Source organism: Palaemon carinicauda, chromosome 3 (assembly GCF_036898095.1).
Source record: "Palaemon carinicauda isolate YSFRI2023 chromosome 3, ASM3689809v2, whole genome shotgun sequence".
NCBI lineage: Eukaryota > Metazoa > Arthropoda > Malacostraca > Decapoda > Palaemonidae > Palaemon > Palaemon carinicauda.
In genome coordinates, this window is record NC_090727.1 from 179,526,118 (window position 1) to 179,545,833 (window position 19,716).

Below are 19,716 nucleotides of genomic sequence, written 5' to 3' on the forward strand. Positions count from 1 at the left end.
TTAACAAGGCACTGGAAGGCATGGAATTCCACCAAGAACGGATGTCGGAGGTGTCCACCGACAATGAAAAGGACCTACTGCAAGAAGGGCCTGAAGAAGAAGTGGTTCAACCACCAAGGGAGGAAGATGGATCCGTTTCAATTGTAACTGAGGACCCTCAGATCACCATGACGGCAAATCAACCTGTGCCGTCAACCTCTTCAGCCCCAACTCCCCAACCAGATGTGCAGCTCGGCAGGAGCAAAGCGCTCCTAGAGTCGATCCAGCAGATGTTGGCAGTGTTCCAAAAGGAACAACAGGAGATAAAGCAAGATCTCAAAGAGACATAGAGAGAGGTAAGGGAAGGGAAAAGCTCTGGCGCTTCCGGAGGCTCTACTAAGCCCCTTAGAGTATCTGACCTACCTCACTGCTCTGAAACCAACCCCTGGAGGTACACGGAGCACATGCCCATGATGAATGGGAAGCTCTATATCTCTGAGAAGTTGGGGGCCAAACCCCTTGAAGATTTCCAATTCTGGCCCATCTTTTCAGCATACCCAGATTGCTACCTGAGACTGCGGGATGAACCAGCATCCCGTGAGGAGACGGTACCGAAGGAAGTCATTGTCTTCGAGCATGACAAAGCACAGGCTATCCTAACCAAGACCCTGAAAGGAGCTGGATATACCAACTCCAAAGTTTCGGCATCGAGCAAGAGGCAACCAACGTTCATTGCTCCTTCCTCAAGAGCTTTCCCCTTTTCGGTGAAAGCACTTGACTGTGTCATGAGAGCAGTTGATGAGGGCAAACCGTGCCCAGTCCTAGAGGAATGTAAACCATTATCTCTAGCCATGCCTACCTGCGAGGAGAAGTAGAAAGAAGTACATATAACCTTCTTCGTCTCCAAGTTTGATCCGGAGATAGCAGGTCAGCAGTTCAATGAGAACCTTCCAAAGCTGTCAGAGCATCTTTTGAGAAGGGAACAGAAGACAAAAGAGAGACTAGCTGCTTCTTTGTCTCATCAGAACTGCCTGGAAATGTGTGCCCCAGACATGTACAGTATGTGGTCTTAGCCAAGTCCCACATGGGTACCCTTGTGAAAGACTTGTATGCCTTCGTCAGGTCAAGGAGGACCTGTAGAGAGTATGTATTTGCAACAGTCAAACACGAACCCAGGAAGCTGATTACTTCATGTATCTGGGGCAAAGACCTTTTCCCACAAGATGTGGTTCAGGAAGTTATCGTCAAAGAATAGGAACCTTCTCCAAAAGTGGGGCATGTCTTCTAAGAGGATATCATCCTCAGACAGTGGTCCTCAACCTAAGAACAAGAAGGCAAAGAAATCACGTAGGCCTGCACAACTTTCAACCGTGACCATGGCCACAGTGCCTCAAATGGTAACTCAGCCGCAAACCACCTTTCAGATGGTCCCTGAGAAGCTAGTGGCCCAATCACCTGTGTTCAACCCAGGTTTTGAGGGGTACACAACTACCTTTCGACCCTACAAAGGTAAAGGCTCAAAAAGAGGCTCCTCAAGAAACCCCTCAAGGGATAGAGGAGGACACGGTCACGGAATCAATTCCTCAGGAACCTCTAAGCAATGAGAGACTCCAGGTAAGAGGCAGACGCTTCCACTTTCGGGATTGTTGGACCTTTGATCCCTGGGCCCACAGCCTAATCATGAATGGACTCGGCTGGAAATGGATCAAAATTCCACCCCATTTTCCAGAGTTCTTCCAACTCCCCACCCCCTTGTTGAAAGAATATACCTCAGAACTCTTGAAGAAAAAGGTAATAAGAAAAGCGAAGTCCATCAGATTCCAGGGAGGCTATTTTGTGTTCCCAAGAAAGACTTGGACAAACTCAGAGTCATTCTAGACTTGTCTCCACTCAACAAGTTCATTGAGAACAACAAGTTCCGGATGCTTACCTTACAATACATAAGGACTCTTTTACCAAAAGGGGCGTACCCAGTCTCAATAGACCTGGCAGATACTTACTGTCACCTACCAGTCAGTCGCCCCCTCTCCTCCTACCTAGGATTCAGGATACAGAAGACAAAGTGTGTCTTCGCAGTCATGCCCTTTGGGCTAAACATAGCCCCAAGGATATTCACAAAACTTGAGGATATAATCGACCAACAACTACGCTCAGAAGGAAATTAGGTAGTAGCATACCTGGACGATTGGCTGATGTGGGCAGCATCCAAGACGACTTGTCTACAAGCAGCCGGAAAGGTGATCCAGTTCCTGGAGCACCTAGGCTTCAAGATCAACCACAAGAAGTCTCGCCTTTCTCCAGCTCAGAAGCTTAAATGGTTAGGAATCCATTGGAACTTACAGTCACACCGTCTCTACATTCCACTGAAGAAGAGGAGAGAGATAGCAGGATCTGTCAAGAGACTAATCAAACACGAGGATTTCAAGACGCCAAAAGGAAAGAGTATTGGGCTCTCTCCAGTTCGCAGCAGTGACAGACCCAAGGCTAAAAGCACAGTTAAAGGATGCGTCAGGAGTCTGAAGAAGATACGCATCAAACGCTCGAAGAGATCAACAAAGGTTGACACCGACCTGATTGCGCACGCTACTAAGGCCGTGGTCAACAGCAAAGAGCCTATCAAGATCAATTCCCTTACAACCACCTCAACCATCAGTGGTAATACACACAGATACCTCCCTGGAAGGATGGGGAGGCCATTCGCAAGAAAGGAAAGTGCGGGGGAATTGGTCGCACCAGTTCAAAACCTTTCACAACAACATATTGAAGGCTATGGCAGTCTTCCCAACGTTGAAGAAACTATCCCCACGCAGGTCAGTCCACATCAGACTGGTCTTAGACAACGAGGTGATAGTAAGATGTCTAAACCGACAAGGCTCGAGATCACCTCACATCAATCACGTGATATTAGCCATCTTCTACCTGGCAAGGAAGAGAAGATGGCACTTACCAGCAGTGCACCTGAAAGGGTTCCGCAATGTGACGGTGGATGCTCTATCCAGGCAAAATCCGATAGAGACAGAATGGTCCCTAGACAGACTCATTCTCCTTCATCTTGGAAAAAGTTCCAGAACTGCAGATCGATATCTTCGCAACGAGCGACAACAAGAAACTACGTCGTTATGTAGCCCCTTATGAGGACCCTCAAGCAGAAGCGATAGACGCCATGTCTCTCAACTGGAACAGATGGAATCGAATCTACCTGTTCCCACCAACCAATCTCCTGATAAAAGACCTCGACAAGCTAAGATCCTTCAGAAGAACAGTTGGAGTAGTGGCCCCCAAATGGCCCAGAAGCAATTGGTTCCCTCTAGTTCTAGAATTGAAACTGAAACTGTTTCCTCTGCCGAACCCAGTTTTATCCCAACTGGTTCGGAAGTCGACTTTCTACACTTCATCCTTGAGAACAAACAACCTACATCTCATGATTTTCTCGCTTTAGCAGCCAAGAAAAGGTTTGGTATCTAAAAGGACAAGATCGACTTCATCGAAGAATACAAGTCAAGTTCAACTAGGAGACCATATGAATCGTCTTGGAAGAAGTGGGTTTTCTTTGTGAAAGCAAGGAAACCGACAGAAATATCAATAGACTTCTGTCTCTCCTTCTTCATCCTCCTACACGAACAAGGCCTTGCTTCCACAACGATAACTGCGTGTAACTCGGCTTTGACCAGACCTCTTCTGTACGCCTTTTAGGTGGACCTTTCAGGTGAAATCTTCAATAAGATACCAAAAGCATGAGCTAGACTCAAACCGGCAACCCTTCCGAAGCCCATAACATGGTCGTTGGACAAAGTCTTGCACTACACTTCTAATATGAACAATGAGGATTGCACCCTAAAGGATCTAACACAGAAAGTGATATTCTGTTTGCTATAGCCTCAGGGGCTAGAGTTAGTGAAATAGTAGCCTTATCCAGAAATGAAGGCCATATTCAGTTCATGGAAACAGGAGAACTGAATCTTTTCCCTGATCTTACTTTTCTCGCAAAAAACGAGCTGCCCATCAAAAGAAGGGGTCCTTGGAGAATCTGCCCTCTGAAGGAAGATGTCTCTCTATGCCCAGTAGAGTGTCTCAAGGTCCATCTTTGAAGAACTTCAGACTTCAAGGAGGGACAGCCCTTCCGAGGTGAAACTTCAGGATCGAATTTATCTCTAAAACAACTGAGGGCGAAACTCACCTACTTTATTCGCAGAGCAGATCCTGACAGCACACCCGCAGGTCACGATCCCATGAAAGTTGCTTCTTCGTTGAATTTCTTTCAACACATGGACTTTGAGAGGCTTCGCTCATATACAGGGTGGAAATCACCCGGAGTCTTCTATAAATATTATGTGAAGCAAGTGCACAAGGTAAAACACTTTGCGGTGGTGGCAGGTAGTGTCATAAAACCTGTCGTCTAGTGCTGCGATGAACAGTGGACTGTTTTGGGACTCAACAGTGTATCGGGTGAAAAGGTGTCAACACCATCTAGTGTAATACCTTCCAGTGAAAATCACTATGGTGATTAATAGACTGTTCTATACAGATGCATAATCTAACAAATAACACCAGTTCCGTGTGAACATTTGAACACAGTGTTGAAGCATATCCAACATCTAAGTGAAACTAGACAAAATTAGCTTTACATTTATTGAGTGGCATTTAAAAAATGAATTAATATAAGTATATTCTTCCCTTACAGGTCAAAAATATATATATAAGCATGATGTTTATATATGCAAGGCTAGATTCTTCTCATGATACATTATTATTTTATTTTGCTTATGAAAATAAAAAGACAAAATGTGTCTGCGTCTTCTTTTACCCTCAGTATAACAATAAAAGAATCCAGAGTTTTCTATTTTTCCTTAAATAGACACCTTGATGGTTATGATTTCCAAAGTACAATTAGGTAATCTCATAAAATTTTCCCTTATGTCCTTACGGAAAATACAAACTTTGAATCCTTATAGTCGAAGTCGACATTTTCCCTGCAGGGGGCAGGAAGCCCTAAGCTAGTTCCAAGCTTAGTGGATATGAGAAACAACGGTAATGTCATATATAAGGGTCTAAGAGACCATATAAGGAACTCATTCAAAGTAAAGGCACTTATAAAAACCCACAGTTATAGTGCTTTCAAGTTAATTCTCTGGTAAACTTCCATCAGGACGACATGGCCTAGCCCAAAAAAGGATTTTGAGCAAAGTGAAAAATTAATTTTTGGTTAAGATAGCCATGTCGTCCTGATGGACCCACCCTTCTTTCTTAAAATGACCCCACCCGAAACTAATCTATCTGCAGCGATTCCTGCTTAAATGCAACTAGGAATGATGGGCCGTAGTAGTACGGTGAGGAGGTCCACTGGGTACCTTGATAATGGCTCCCCTTTAGTTCGCCACTCTTCCCCCCTCAAAGAGTCAAATCTATTCGGGGTGAAGATTGCTATGTGTCGTATCAAGAAATACGTCCCTTGATATTTATCCTTAAAGATATGTTAAGGATACTCGCTCCAGGAGTTAGAATTCTGGAGGCCTATGATTAATTCTCTGGGAGTATCACTGTAGCAAATATCCCTTAGAAAGCTATCTAAAGAAACCTTCCATCAGGACGACATGGCTATCTCACCTAAAAATAGATTTTTCGCTTTGCTCAAAATCCATTTATTATTATTATTATTATTATTATTATTATTATTATCACCTGCTAAGCTACAACCCTAGTTGGAAAAGTAGGTTGGCATAAGTCCAGGGGCCCCAACAGGGAAAATAGCCCAGTGAGGAAAGGAAACAAGGAAAAATAAAATATTTTAAAAACTGTAACATTTAAATAAATATTTCCCATATAAACTATGAAAACTTTAACAAAACAAGAGGAAGAGAAATGAGATAGAATAGTGTGCTCGAGTGTACCCTCAAGCAAGAGAACTCTAACCCAAGACAGTGGAAGACCATGGTACAGAGGCTATGGCACTACCCAAGACTAGAGAACAAAGGTTTGGTTTTGGAGTGTCCTTCTCCTAGAAGAGCTGCTTACCATAGCTAAAAAGTCTCTTCTACATTTACCAAGATTAAAGTAGCCACTGGACAATTATTTGCCAAAATTTTTTTGGCAATCTCAGTGTTGGTAGGTGTATGTGGATAGACGAGAATCTGTAAAGAATAGGCCAGACTAGTCGGTGTATGTGTATGCAAGGGAAAAGTGAACCATAACTAGAGAAAAGGATCCAATGTAGGCCTAGTACTGTCTGGCCAGTCACAGGACCCAATACTTCTCTAGCGGTAGTATCTCAATGGGTGGCTGGTGCCCTGCTCAACGTACTACCTTTGGATACAACGCCAGCACTAACCGCATGCCAACGCAGGCAATAAAAGGCATTCAAATCGAATAATAACGAGGTGGCGTTGCGAAATTCTCCAACACCCAAGAAAAGGGTACTCAACTTATTTGATGAGGAAGAAGCCAAAGCATTCATGATCCCAAAAATCACTCAAAAAACCTATGAAAACACGCAGAAAAAACTCCAACAACCCTCGAGATGGCGCTGCAAGAAGGAATGGTTTTACAGGAAACATGTTAGTTGTAGCACACTAGGATCGGGAGTTGTAATGGCTCTCTTGCTCACGTATCCAATCCTATCTCATATCCTTCAAGACAAGGTTAACTCTATTCGGGGAAGGGTGGCCATGGCTTTTTTAAATATGTCCCTAGTATATACACGATATCTCTTGGGATATTTGCTCCGGGGATAGTAACCCTGTGATACCTCTATAGGTAAAATTCTCTGGTATATCACTCGCAGAAATATCCCAAGTAGAAAGCTGCCTTTGAGGAACTTCCATCAGGACGACATGGCTCGAGCCCAAAAAGCATTCTTATAGACTTGTGTAATTACGCTCATCACAAACCATTGCTTGTTAAAAAATTAGACAAATTTATGTCCGGAAAACAATACAGTAATGACATAACCTATACAGTATAAATTCTATAAACTTGAATAGATTTTCATATGTTTCTGATAAATAGTAAATTTTTCATAGCAAATAAGCATGGAACTCTCAAACTTGGCCAATCATAAACATGGAAGGAATTAAACACTAAGATATAACGCATGAGAAAAAGCCCATGTACAGCTTACAGGGTTGGAATGACTAGTAGATACCTGGGTACCTACCTGCTTACCCGGCCAAGCTGAGTTCTTTAATTTAAAGAAAAAAAAAAACAGCTGGGGTGTGGTTTTTAACCCTGGTTTTCTTTAGAACAACCCCGCTTGGGTGCAGTTTTTAAAAGTTTTTAGCTGTTTTGTGCTTCAAAAATCCATTAACATTGTTCTATTATGCAACATTTAGTTTGATACACAATTCAAAGTAGAACAAATATATTTACAACCATTTTTTTTAAATCATGGTAGCTATAGTAGAATATTTTTCTAATTTAAAAAAGGGCCAGCTTTATTTTTTTTTTACCTTTTTTTTAGCTGTTTACTGCTACAGCACTGTATTTCATTATGGTACTGTTGTGAATATTTTAGTGTGATACATAATGAAGAGTGGAACAGTATACCTAGAAACTTTTTTATTCTAATGCATGCCTATATCCCATTTTCCTCAACTTCAGTATTAAATGTTGTAATTATGATTATTGCATTCTTCAATCTAGGTTCACATGTCCCAGAATTTACAAGCTAACAATAATAATACAGTCAGCTCTCTTTATTAGCTTTGTTAGGTAACAGAGACAGGCGAAAATCTGCAAATACTTGCTATCTTAGGGTGAGTTAACTCCCAAACTACCAACTCACTGCCCAATGCCTACAAGCAGTCAACTAACACCTTGAGTATTGCTTGATATTGTTTTTACTTGGTTTCTCTCACAGTTAACTCTCCGTTAACACGAGGGTTACGTTCCTGGAGAGGTCGTTTTAACGGAAATCATGTTAACAGAACATAATTTCTCCAAATGAAATAATGGTAATATGGGGTGTTTCATTCCTGGACATTGGGAAAGTATGTCTATTTTGGGATTTTGTTACTATGAAACTTATTCCAACACATTATTGATATATTTGAAGGTCACAGAAACAATAAAAACACACATTCTTAGTATACTTGTACTTATTCTATAGTAAAATAAGTTATTACCCATGTACATTCACACTATGATGCATCTCTCTCTCTCTCTCTCTCTCTCTCTCTCTCTCTCTCTCTCTCTCTCTCTCTCTCTCTCTGAATTTTATATCATTGAGTACATTTTAAGTTAAAAAAAATAAAACTATTGTATGCATGAACGCACAATGCTACGATGTATTCATATAAATATCATTAGTGATTTATATTTCTTTCATTAAAGTAAATAAATAACAGATCGTAACATATTTTCCTTTTAGTCTAATGATTATTTATTTAAAATTAATATGATGTCAATAAGTATATATTCAAGTTAAAAATCAAAATTAAGTGTACTGCATGGTATGTATGAACACACAAACCTACGACTATTGCATACTAAACGCATTAGAGATCTATTTTCTTTCATTTCGATAAATAAATAACAGATTGTAACATTCTTTTTAGTCTATTGGTTATTTATTTACAATTAATTTCATATCAATAAGTACATATTCAAGTTAAAAAAAAAAAAAAAAACAATGAACAGTGCTTTCTGGTATGTAAGGACGCACAATTCTATATTACACATATCAAACAAATTACCGATTTATTTTCCTTTCATTTCGGTAAATAAATAACAGATTGTAACATTCTTTTTATTTTACTGGTTATTTAATTACAATTAATTTCATATCAATAAGTACATATTCAAGTTAAAAAAAAAAACAATGAACAGTGCTTTCTGGTATGTAAGGACGCACAATTCTATATTACACATATCAAACAAATTAGCGATTTATTTTTCTTTCATTTCGGTAAATAAATAACAGATCATAACATATTTTTTCCTTTTAATGTCATGCTTATTCATTTACAATTAATTGCATATGTTTTTCATGCATTTCGTTTAAAGCTATTACAGTATTATTTAGTTATCATGTGGATACTTACTCTCTCTCTCTCTCTCTCTCTCTCTCTCTCTCTCTCTCTCTCTCTCTCTCTCTCTCTCTCTCTCTCACCTTATTATACACAGAGAACATATTTAACAGAAATATTTGTTTCTTTAAAACGTGTCAGATAAATACTACACACAATATAAACTTTTACTTAGCTTAAATCTATGTTCAATCGTAGGCAGGGATTAAGACGTCATTGGATTTCGTCAGTTGATCTGTAGCTTTAGCTGACAACATAACGTATATGAACTGAAAGACATCTAAAATAATCCTGGTTTTCTATGTTATCTTTACTTCATAAGATAATTTTTGTACTTTTCTTTTAACAGTTCAAGATGTATTTTAACAACAGCAATTACAGATTGTTTTTATTTTGGTTTGGTCGTCAGCTGTTTTCAAGGACCCTACAGTATCACAATTATGCTCACATATAATTAACAGAGAATTGTTGATATGATTTTGCTCCCTATCATGTAATTCTTGAAATAAAAGAAGAATACTGTTCAATGAACTCTCGACTAGTTACTTAGTAAAATGCATATCGAACAACAACAGACGAATCAGGCGTTGACGCCGATCCACAGCCATCTAGCCTACATACGCGATGTAAACAAAAATCTTGAATATAAATATACGTAAATGTAAAATTCAAGTTTACTTTTCACTATCGTAATATTATTTAAAATTAGATGACTTTTTAGGTACTACATTAAAAGCTAAAATTTATTTGTTAGTAAACCTAAATAGATTCTTATTAACCTCTCTCTCTCTCTCTCTCTCTCTCTCTCTCTCTCTCTCTCTCTCTCTCTCTCTCTCTCTCCGGCGGGAAATTCAACTCGCGTAACATCGGAAATTTCGTGTTAACAGAATATATCTCAATAAATTTGAACTCATGTGACTTCGAAATCGTCTTAACAAAACTTGTGTTAACACGGAGTTAACTGTATTCTATTAATTAATGTACACATTCAGTAAGTCTACAGTACATGTAAACATGTGTGCTATGTACATGTAAACATGTGTGCTATGTACATGGTAAGACTAGGGTACACATAACATGAGTCATTGCCACACTTATACCTACGTATGGTGTTTTGACAGGTCGACTCGCGCCATTGAAACTCACCGTACTCATGGCCTATATCTACATTACTACTGTAAAGTATGGCATTTTGTATACAGTACTGTACAGTAGCTAATATAACAAGAACATTGCTGTATTATACAATTAATATACCAATACAATAAAAATTTGAATAAAGATGAATGGGTACAGTACCACTAACCTTTTATGTACGAAGTTTTACGAAGTAAGTTTGAAGCATGATGCAACACTTTTGAGCCATTGACTGTTTGGCAGATGGGGTAGTGTAATGTACAGTACTTATCCGTTTTATACTAAAATCACTGTATCTGTCCAAATTTTTACATCACTTTTACATCCCAATGTGATACTATACAAAAAGACTAAAGCAAGAGATGCACACACGAGGAGAAATGATGCAAGGCTGAGCCTTGTGAATGAAAGATGGGGTATTGTACTGTGTGGAGAGAGGAAACATTGCAAGCATGCTGGGAGGCTAAGAAGCGCAATCAGTTTGAAATGTGTAGTTGTGAGAGTACTTATCGTAAAATTGCGAATATTTTTTTCATCTAATTGGTTATATAGTTCTCTGTATCGCAAAAATCGCGAAGAAAGAACCCGCGAATAGGGAGGGTTGACTGTATATAACAGGTCAATGCAATAAATGTTTCAATGGAAAAATAAAAACCGCCACAGTTAACTGTAATGAGCTAAAAAAAGTCAAAGAATGTAGAGAAGAAATGCATTTCAAGCTCAATAAGTTTTATCATGTACATTAGGCATTTGGCTTTGTGGTTTCTTTTTACTGTTTTCCAAACTTTCCACAGTAGGCCTAACTAAAGAAGTCTTAATCACCATATATATCTGGTCCTGGTTTGACTTAACCCCTAAAATATGGGACTGCAACATAGTTAGAGACTGGACTCAAAATCGGTCTCTGGAAAGGATCATTTACTTAGTAGGAGACTTGCATGGAGATTCAACTCATTTTATATTTGTCTCTTAATTTTTCAAGAATTATAACTAAATACCTGAAATACAAATGAAACTAAGGGCATAGAAATATTACTAAATTTAAATAGTAAAGGTAAAGAACCAATAAGTTAATAGAAGATATATAAGAAACCAGTATATTGTAAAAACCTGCATTTTCCCCATGAAACCCAAATTTTTCCCAATACAACCCAGTTGTCTTTTTTAGACACGCCTGGGCTGGGTGTTTTTTTTAAACGCGCCCGGGCTGGGTTTTTCTAATTAAACCGCCTGGGCTGCGTTTCTGTAAAAAAAAAAAAAAAAAAAAAAAAACATTTTGAGCAAAGTGAAAATCTATTTTTGGGTGAGAGTGCCATGTCCACCTGATGGAAGGGTTCCTTCAGGTAGCCTTCTAAGGGATATTTGCTACAGTGATACTCCCAGAGAATTAAACCGAAGGACTCCAGGATTCTAACTCCTGGCGCAAGTATCCAATAAAGAATATCGCATAATATCAGGGGACGTATTCTAGATACGACACATAGCAATCTTCCCCCCGAATAGATTTAACTCTTTGATGCAAGGAGGAAAAGTGGCAAAAGGAGGGGGTGCCATTCTAGGTACCCGGTGGACCTCCTTCCCTACTACTACCACGACGCCATTCCTTTTCTTTTCGTTAAGCAGAAATGACCGCAGATAAAGTAATTTTGGGAGGGGTCAGCAAAAGGGTGGGTCCATCAGGACAACATGGCACTCTCACCCAAAAATAGATTTTTCACTTTGCTCAAAATCCGTTTCTTGGGCTCAGGCCATGTTGTCCTGATGGAAGCATACTATAGAATTGTCTTCAAATTACTATTAGCAGTGGGTTTGTGTATCTGCCTTCGACCTTGAATAGATTTCTTTATCTAGTCTACTAGACCTGTATATGAAATTCCAGAGATCTGTCATTTCCACTAAGCCTGGAGCTGGTTTAGTACTTCCTGCTCCCAGCAGGGAAAATGTCGATATCGACAATAAGGATTTAAAGTTTGTATTTCCGTTGGAACAAAAGGGAAAACTTTAAAGCTTACCTTTTTTTTACTTACTATGAGAATGTACGATTCGTTCTTTCAAAAATCGTTATTGTGATTTCAAGTTATAAGCCCCATGAAGGGATTAAATAAAACTCTAGTATATTTTATTAGTCTATAACTGAGGGAGCAGTAATAAGACGTAAACACATCAAAGCCCATATTTTCTCGTGTAGAAAAAATATATAAATACATTATCGGAATAACGCCACTCAATGGAGATGTGAAAACAAATCTATCTGACATGTTCAGATGTTCGGAAATACATAAACACTGTGACACAAACGTTCACTCAGCACTGGTGTTATTGGTCAGATATGCACCTATATGGAACAGTATGTTAATCATCGCTGTGATCTGCACTAGAGGGTAGGTATACCCATGCACCCAATGCACTGTAAAGTCCCAAAACAGTCCACTGTTCATCGCAGCACTAGACGACGGGTTTAATGACACTACATGCCACCACCACAAAGTGTTTTATTTCATGTACTTGCTTCGCATAATGTTTGTAGAAGACCCTGGATGATCTCCATCCAGTGTATGAGCGGAGTCTTTCAAAGTCCATGTGTTGAAAGAAGTTCAATGAAGAAGCAACTTTCCTCGGATCGTGACCTGTGGGTGTACTGTCAGGATTTGCTCTGCAAATGAAGTAAGTGAGCTTCACTCTCAGTTGTCTTAAAGATAGATTTGATCCTGAGTTTTCACCTCTGAAGAGCTGTCCTCCCTTGAAGTTTAAAGTTCTTCGAAGATAGACCTTAAGACACTCTACTGAGCACAGAGAGGCATGTTCCTTCAGTGGGCAGATTCTCCAAGGACCCCACCTCTTGGTGGGTAGCTCGTTCTTGGCAAGAAAGGCAGGAAAAAGGTTCAGTTCTCCTGAGTCTAGGAACTGAATATGGCCTTCGTTTCTGGATAAGGCCACTATTTCACTAACTCTAGCCCCTGAGGCTATAGCAAACAGAAAAAATTACTTTCTGTGTTGAATCTTTTAGAGTAAAATCCTCATTGTTTAGGTTCGAAGCATAGTGCAAGACTTTGTCCAAGGACCACGTTATGGGTTTTGGTGGGGTTGCTTGGTTGAGTCTAGCACATGCTTTTGGGATCTTATTAAAGATTTCACTGGAGAGGTCCATCTCAAAAGCACACAGAAGTGGTATATCCAGGGCAGATTTACACGAGGTAATTGTACTAGAGGCCAGGCCTTGCTCGTGTAGGTGTATGAAGAATGCAAGAAAGAAATCTATGGATATTTCTGTCGGTTTCCTTGTTTTCACAAAGGACACCCATTTCTTCTATGCCGATTCATATTGTCTCCTAGTCGAACTTGACTTGTATTCCTCGATGAAGTCCACTTTATCCTTCGAGATTCCAAACTTTTTGTTCGCAGCTAGGGCAAGAAAATCATGAGATGTAGGTTGTTGGTTCTCAAGGATGAAGCGTAGACAGTCGACTTCTGGACCAGTTGATATAGTACTGGATTTGGCAGAGGAAACAGCTTCAGTTTCAACTCTAGGACTAGAGGGAACCAATTGCTTTTGGGCCACTTAGGGGCCACTACTGCTGCTGTCCCTCTAAAGGATCTAAGCTTGTCGAGGAAACAGGTAAATGCGATTCCATCTGTTCCAGTCAAGGGACACGGTGTCCATTGCCTCTGCTTGAGGGTCCATATAAGGGGCTACGTAACGAGGTAGTTTCTTCTTGTCGCTCGTTGTGAAGAGGTCGATCTGCAGTTCCGGGACTTTTTCCGAGATGAAGGAGAATGAGTCTGCGCCTAGGGACCATTCTGTCTCTATGAGTTTTCGCCTGGATAGAGCGTGCGCCGTCACGTTGCAGAACCCTTGTACGTGAACTGCAGATAGGTGCTATCCCTTCCTCCTTGCCAGGTAGAAGATGGCTAACATCATATGGTTGATTTGGGGTGAACTCGAGCCTTGTCGACTTACACACTTTACTATCACCTCGTTGTCCAGGACTAATCTGATGTGGATTGATCTGCGAGGGGATAGTTTCTCCAACATCAGGAAAACTGCCATAGCTTCCAAAATGGTGATATGAAAGGTTTTGAACTGGTGAGACCAATTCCCTTGACGTTTTTTGTCGTATGAATGGCATCCCCATCCTTCCAAGGAGGCATCCGTGTGTATCACCACTGATGGTTGTGGTGGTAGCAGGGGAATTGTCTGTGCTAGGCTCATGGCTGTTGACCATGGGCTTAACTGCGTGCGCAACAAGGTCGGGGTCAACCTTAGTTGATCTCTTTGAGCGTTTGATGCGTATTTCCTCCAGACTCCTCACGCATCTTTCAAACGTGCTTTTAGCACAGGGTCTGGAGAGAGCCCAATACTCTTTCCTGTTGGCGTCTTGAAATCCTCTTGTTACGGATTAGTCACCTGACAGATCTTGCTATTTCTCTCCTCTTCTTCGATGGAATGGAGAGGCGGATTGGATTCCTAGCCACTGGAACTGTTGAGCTGGGGAGAGAAGAGACTTCTCGTGATTGATCTTAAAGCCCAGGCATTCCAGGGACTGGATCACCTTGTTGGCTGCTTCCAGAAAAGTAGTCTTGGATGCTGCCCAAACCAGCCAATCGTCTAGATATGCTACCACTCGAACTCCTTTGGAGCGTAGCTGTCGGACGATTGTGCCTGCTAGCTTCGTGAATATCCTTGGGGCTGTGTTCAGTCTGAAGGGCATTGCTCTGAAGACAAACTTCTCTTTCTGCAGTTTGAATCCTAGGTAGGAGGGGGAAGGGCGACTCATTGGAAGATGCCAGTAAGCCTCTGCTATTGAGACCGTGTATGCCCCTTATGGCAGAAGGGTCCTTATGTGTTGCAAAGTAAGCATATGGAACTTGTTCTCGATGAACTTGTTGATTGGGAACACAAAGCAGCCTTCCCTGGAACTTGATGGAGTTTGCTTTCCTTATTACTTTGTTGTTCAAGAGTTCTTAGGTATATTCTTCCATCAAGGGGGTGGAGCGTTGGAAGAATTCTGGAAAACGGGGTGGACTTCTGCTCCATTTCCACCCGAGTCCATTCGTGATTAGGCTGTAGGCCCAAGGATCGAACGTCCAGCAATCACGAAAGTGATGCAGTCTGCCCCCTACCTGGAACCCCTCATTGCTTAGGGGGTCCTGCGGATTTGTTTCCGCGACCACGTCCTTCTCGGCCCCGAGAGAAGTTACCTCCGGGAGAACTTCTTTTAGGGCCTTTTCCTTTCTGACTGGGGCAAAAGGACGTCGACTGCCTTTCCAAGTTAGGGTTGAAAACTGGCGACTGGGCTACCAGTTGTTGAGGGACCATCTGGAAAGTGGTCTGAGCCATCGTGGTCATACTCATGGCGGGGAGTTGTGCAGGTTTATGTGGTCTCCTTGCCTTTTTATTCTTGGGCTGGGGACCTCCATGCTGGGAAGATTTCCTCTTCAAGTTCATTCCCCACTTATGGAGAGGGTTCCTATTCTCCGTGGCTGCTCTGGCAATGATCTCTTGGACCAGTTCCTGTGGGAATAGGTCTTTACCCCAGATGCTGAAGGTAATCAGCTTCCTTGGTTCGTGTCTGATGGTTGCTGAGGCCAAAATGAACTCTCTACAGGCTCTCCTCGCTCTGAGGAAAGCATATAAGTCTTTTACAAGGGTACCCATATGAGACTTAGCCAGGAAGATGAACATTTCTGGGGCATTATGTTGACATGCACTCATTTCCAGACAGTTCTGATGAGAGAGTGATGCTGCAAGTCTCTCCTAGGACTCCCGTTCCTTCCTCAGAAGATGGTCTGGCAACTTCGGAAGGTTCTCATTGAACCTGCTATCTCTGGATCCAACTTAGAGATGGAGAAGGTTAGGTGGACATCCTTCCACTTCTCCTCGCAGGCAGGCAGTGCTAGAGAGAATGGCTTGCATTCCTCTAGGGTTGGGCAGGGTTTGCCCTTGTCGACTGCCTTGTCGGCAAAGTCTAGTGCTTTCTCCAAAAAGGGGAAAGAGATGGAGGAAGGGGCAAAAAAGTTGGGGTGTTTCTTGCTCTGTGCTGAGACTTTGGAGTTGGTGTACCCGGCTCCCTTCAAGGCTTTCAGAATGATAGCTTGCGCCTTGTCATATTCGACAACAATGACCTCTTTTCGTACTGTTTCCTCTCGGGCTGGGTTTTCATCCCGCAGTCTCACGTAGCACTCTGGGTAGGCCGAAAGGTTAGGCCAGAACTATAGGTCTTCAATTAGCTTGGCCCCCAACTTCTCAGAGACGAATAGTTTCCCATTCATCATAGGCATATGCTCCGCATACCTCCAGGGATTAGTTTTGGAGCAGTGAGGGAGATCCGACACTCTAAGAGGCTTCTTAGCAGTGCCCTTCATGGATCCGGGGCAGTCCATCCTCTCCTGCAACAGTTTCTGCTGCTGCTTGAGCAATTCCCGCATCATCTCTTGTACCTTTGGAACAACTCCATCATCCGTTGAATAGATGTTAAGATCTGTTAATTTTTGTTGACTTAGGCAACTGGTTGTAGAGTTGGGGCCGAGGATATTGACGGCATAGGTTGGTATGCCGTCACGGCGAACTGAGGGTCCTCTGTTACCGTTGATACAGACCCTTCTTCCTCCGCTTGTGGAGGGTCCACGTTTTCTTCAGGGCCGCCTTGCAGTAGGTCCTGTTCAGTGTCAGTGGACACTTCATACATCCTCTCTTGGTGGATGTCCATGCCTTCTAGCGCCTTATTGATGTCCGAGTCGATCTTCAGTTGTATGAAGGGGGGCCAGACCTGTTCCTGAGGCACCACCGCACTCGGTAGAGCCTTGGGGAACAATAGGCACCTTAGGGTGTCATTGGGTAAGTATGGTCCTAGAGAGTTCTTCAGGAACCCTCTTACCCATTTGCGAAAGGTCTCCCTCGCTGTATCCCTAGTCTCTATGGTGACTGGGGGCGGGTTTCTGCCGCCAGTTTCTAGCCATGCCAGCAGCACACTGGCTGAAGTACAGTATATGATTATACAGTAGCCAGTATTTTGCAATATAGTATATACTGCAAACAGAAAACTATAGTATTATATACAGTAGTTAATTTCTAACATATCTTGGGTACCTTTGTACAGGTTTCTGCTGAGACTGAACCTATATTGAAAGAATAGAACTCCTTCAATACTCTGATTGGAAATCAGTTATCCTTACCCCAAAGTGTTAAATAATTAGAAGGGTCAGTGGCAGTGTACACCTTTTCTATCCCTAGGGGTTAGAACCCTTTTCGTTCGAGTTGCCTTGATAAAGAAAACTCTTTATATTTAATACTGGGGGGAGGTTACAGCAATTGCTTGCAAGGGATACACAAGTATGTGTCTCTCACTATCCCTTTCTAGCTTACTATTCTAAGCTATAATAATTAGAAGATGGCTATTAAATATTGCTTATCAGGTGAAATAGACAATTGTATACTCATTCTGCTTTCCTTTCTTTACAGGAGGAACCCCAGATGAAATGTGATGCAGTCTTCTGCAATCTTAAGAGTAAGTACTTTTACGGTCATAATGCATGCAGGTCTCATGCCCCCTGCAATATTATTACCGAATCCCTGCAATATTGGGACCCCCAAGTTTGTAATATCTGTCAGACATAAGTGTCCGAAGGTTTTGATAATCCCAAGTCAATGGAGTCTAGGGATGCGGCATGTAAGAAACTACGCAAATGGGTTAGAGGGTTCCAGAAGATCTCTCCGGGACTATATCTACCTAACAATAGGATGCGTAGCTTTCTGTTCCCGAAAGCAAGTAGTGAAATAGTGGTGCCCTAGGCTTGATTCGCACCTCCCTGCGTCCAGATTGCCATCGGGACGGAGGGCAGGAAACACCCCTGGAAGAAGGTGACGATGTCGTGTCGGAATTGCTTCTGTCTGTGCCGGCCCTGGAGCCGTTAACCTCGACGTCTTCACCTTCTACCTCTCTATTAGACAAAATAGACCAGTTACTGGCCCATCTTATGGGTCTAATGGAAAACTTTCGCAAACAAGGCGAAATGAAGGAAGCGAAACTCAAGATAGAGCTCCGTGAAGCTCCACTCATTGCCTCCCGAGGGTCATTCAAGCGACCCAGAGACCAAATCCTCCCGACATGCTCCAAAACCAATCCCTGGAGATACACGGAGCTTATGCCGATGTTAGACGGCAAACTCTACATCTCAGAGAAGTTGGGAGGTGTTCCTTTAGACGAAATCCAGTTTTGGACAAGGTTTAACGCTTTCCCTGATTGCTTCATTCAACTGAAGCATGAACCAAGATCAGAATAAGAAACGGAACCGAAGGAAGTCATGGTTCTCGACCATGATAGGGCACAGGCTATCTGGTCAAGAAGCCTGAGAAAGGCGGGTTACTCGGTGTCAAAAGTGTTTGCACTGAGTAAGAGACACCCTACCTTTCTTGCTCCTGCTTCAATAGCATTCCCCTTTACGTGGAAGGCATTTAAATCTGTTGCCAAGGCAGTGGAGGCAGGCAAACCATGTCCTGTACTTGAGGAGTGCAAGCCTCTGTCACTAGCCTTGCCCATGCAGGAGAAGGATTGGAAGTAAGTCCACTTAACCTTTTCAGTAGGAAAACTAGACGCGGACATCGCTGGACGACAGTTTAGCGAGAATCTCCTTAAACTTTCTGAGTTTCTTTTGTGCAAGGAATAAGAGACAGAGGAGAGACTTGCGGCCTCCTTATCCCCACAGAACTGCATAGAGATGTGCTCAGCCCATCAAAGTACCCCAGGCATGGTCATGGTCTTGGCCAAAATGCATATAGCCACCTTAGTAAAAGACCTATATGCCTCTATGAAGGCTAGGAGAGCTTGTAGGGAGTTTGTGTTTGCTGCTGCAACAGTGAAACATGAACCCAGGAACCTGATACTTTCCAACATCTGGGGTAAAGACCTCTTTCCAAACGAGGTAGTGAAAGAGGTAATTGACAAACCCATCACGGAGAATAAGAACCTTCTCTAGAAGTGGGGCCTCTCTTCAATGAGGAGGTCTTCCCCGCATGTGGGTCCCCAACCTAAAAGGAAGACGAAGAAGTATAGACTTTTTCCTCGGTCTGTTCAACTACATCCCACAGTTTCTATGACCGCGGTGCCCCAGGCACACGATCGAGGAGGTAAACCTTCTGATCAGTCGAAGCAGAGTAGCTTCTGGTAGGAGGGAGGCTCCAATAGGATCATTGGACTTTCGATCCTTGGGCCCAAGGCCTAATCAAGATTGGACTGGGATGGAAACTAGACATGCCTCCACCATCATTTCCTTAACTCTTCCAACACTCCAACCCGGTATTAGAAGAGTATACCCTATAGCTCTAGAGCATACAGGTTATAAGGAAAGCAAAGTCCATCGAATTCCAGGGAAGGCTGTTTTGTGTTCCCAAGAAGGACTCAAGAAAACTCAAGAGTCATTCTGGACTTTTCGCCACTCAATAAGTTCAAAAGAAACAGCAAGTTCAGGATGTTAATCCTTCTACACATAAGTCTTGACTCTTTCCAGCTCAAAGGTTTCAATGGCTGGAAAACCATTGGAACCTGAGGTCACACTGTCTCTCCTTTCCCTTAGGGATGAAGAA

At 42.1% G+C, this 19,716-nt stretch overlaps 1 pseudogene; it reads right to left on the reverse strand.

Moving 5' to 3' along the window:
- Positions 1–19,716, reverse strand: part of LOC137635584 (probable chitinase 10) — a 175,439-nt pseudogene that overhangs the window by 35,574 nt on the left and 120,149 nt on the right.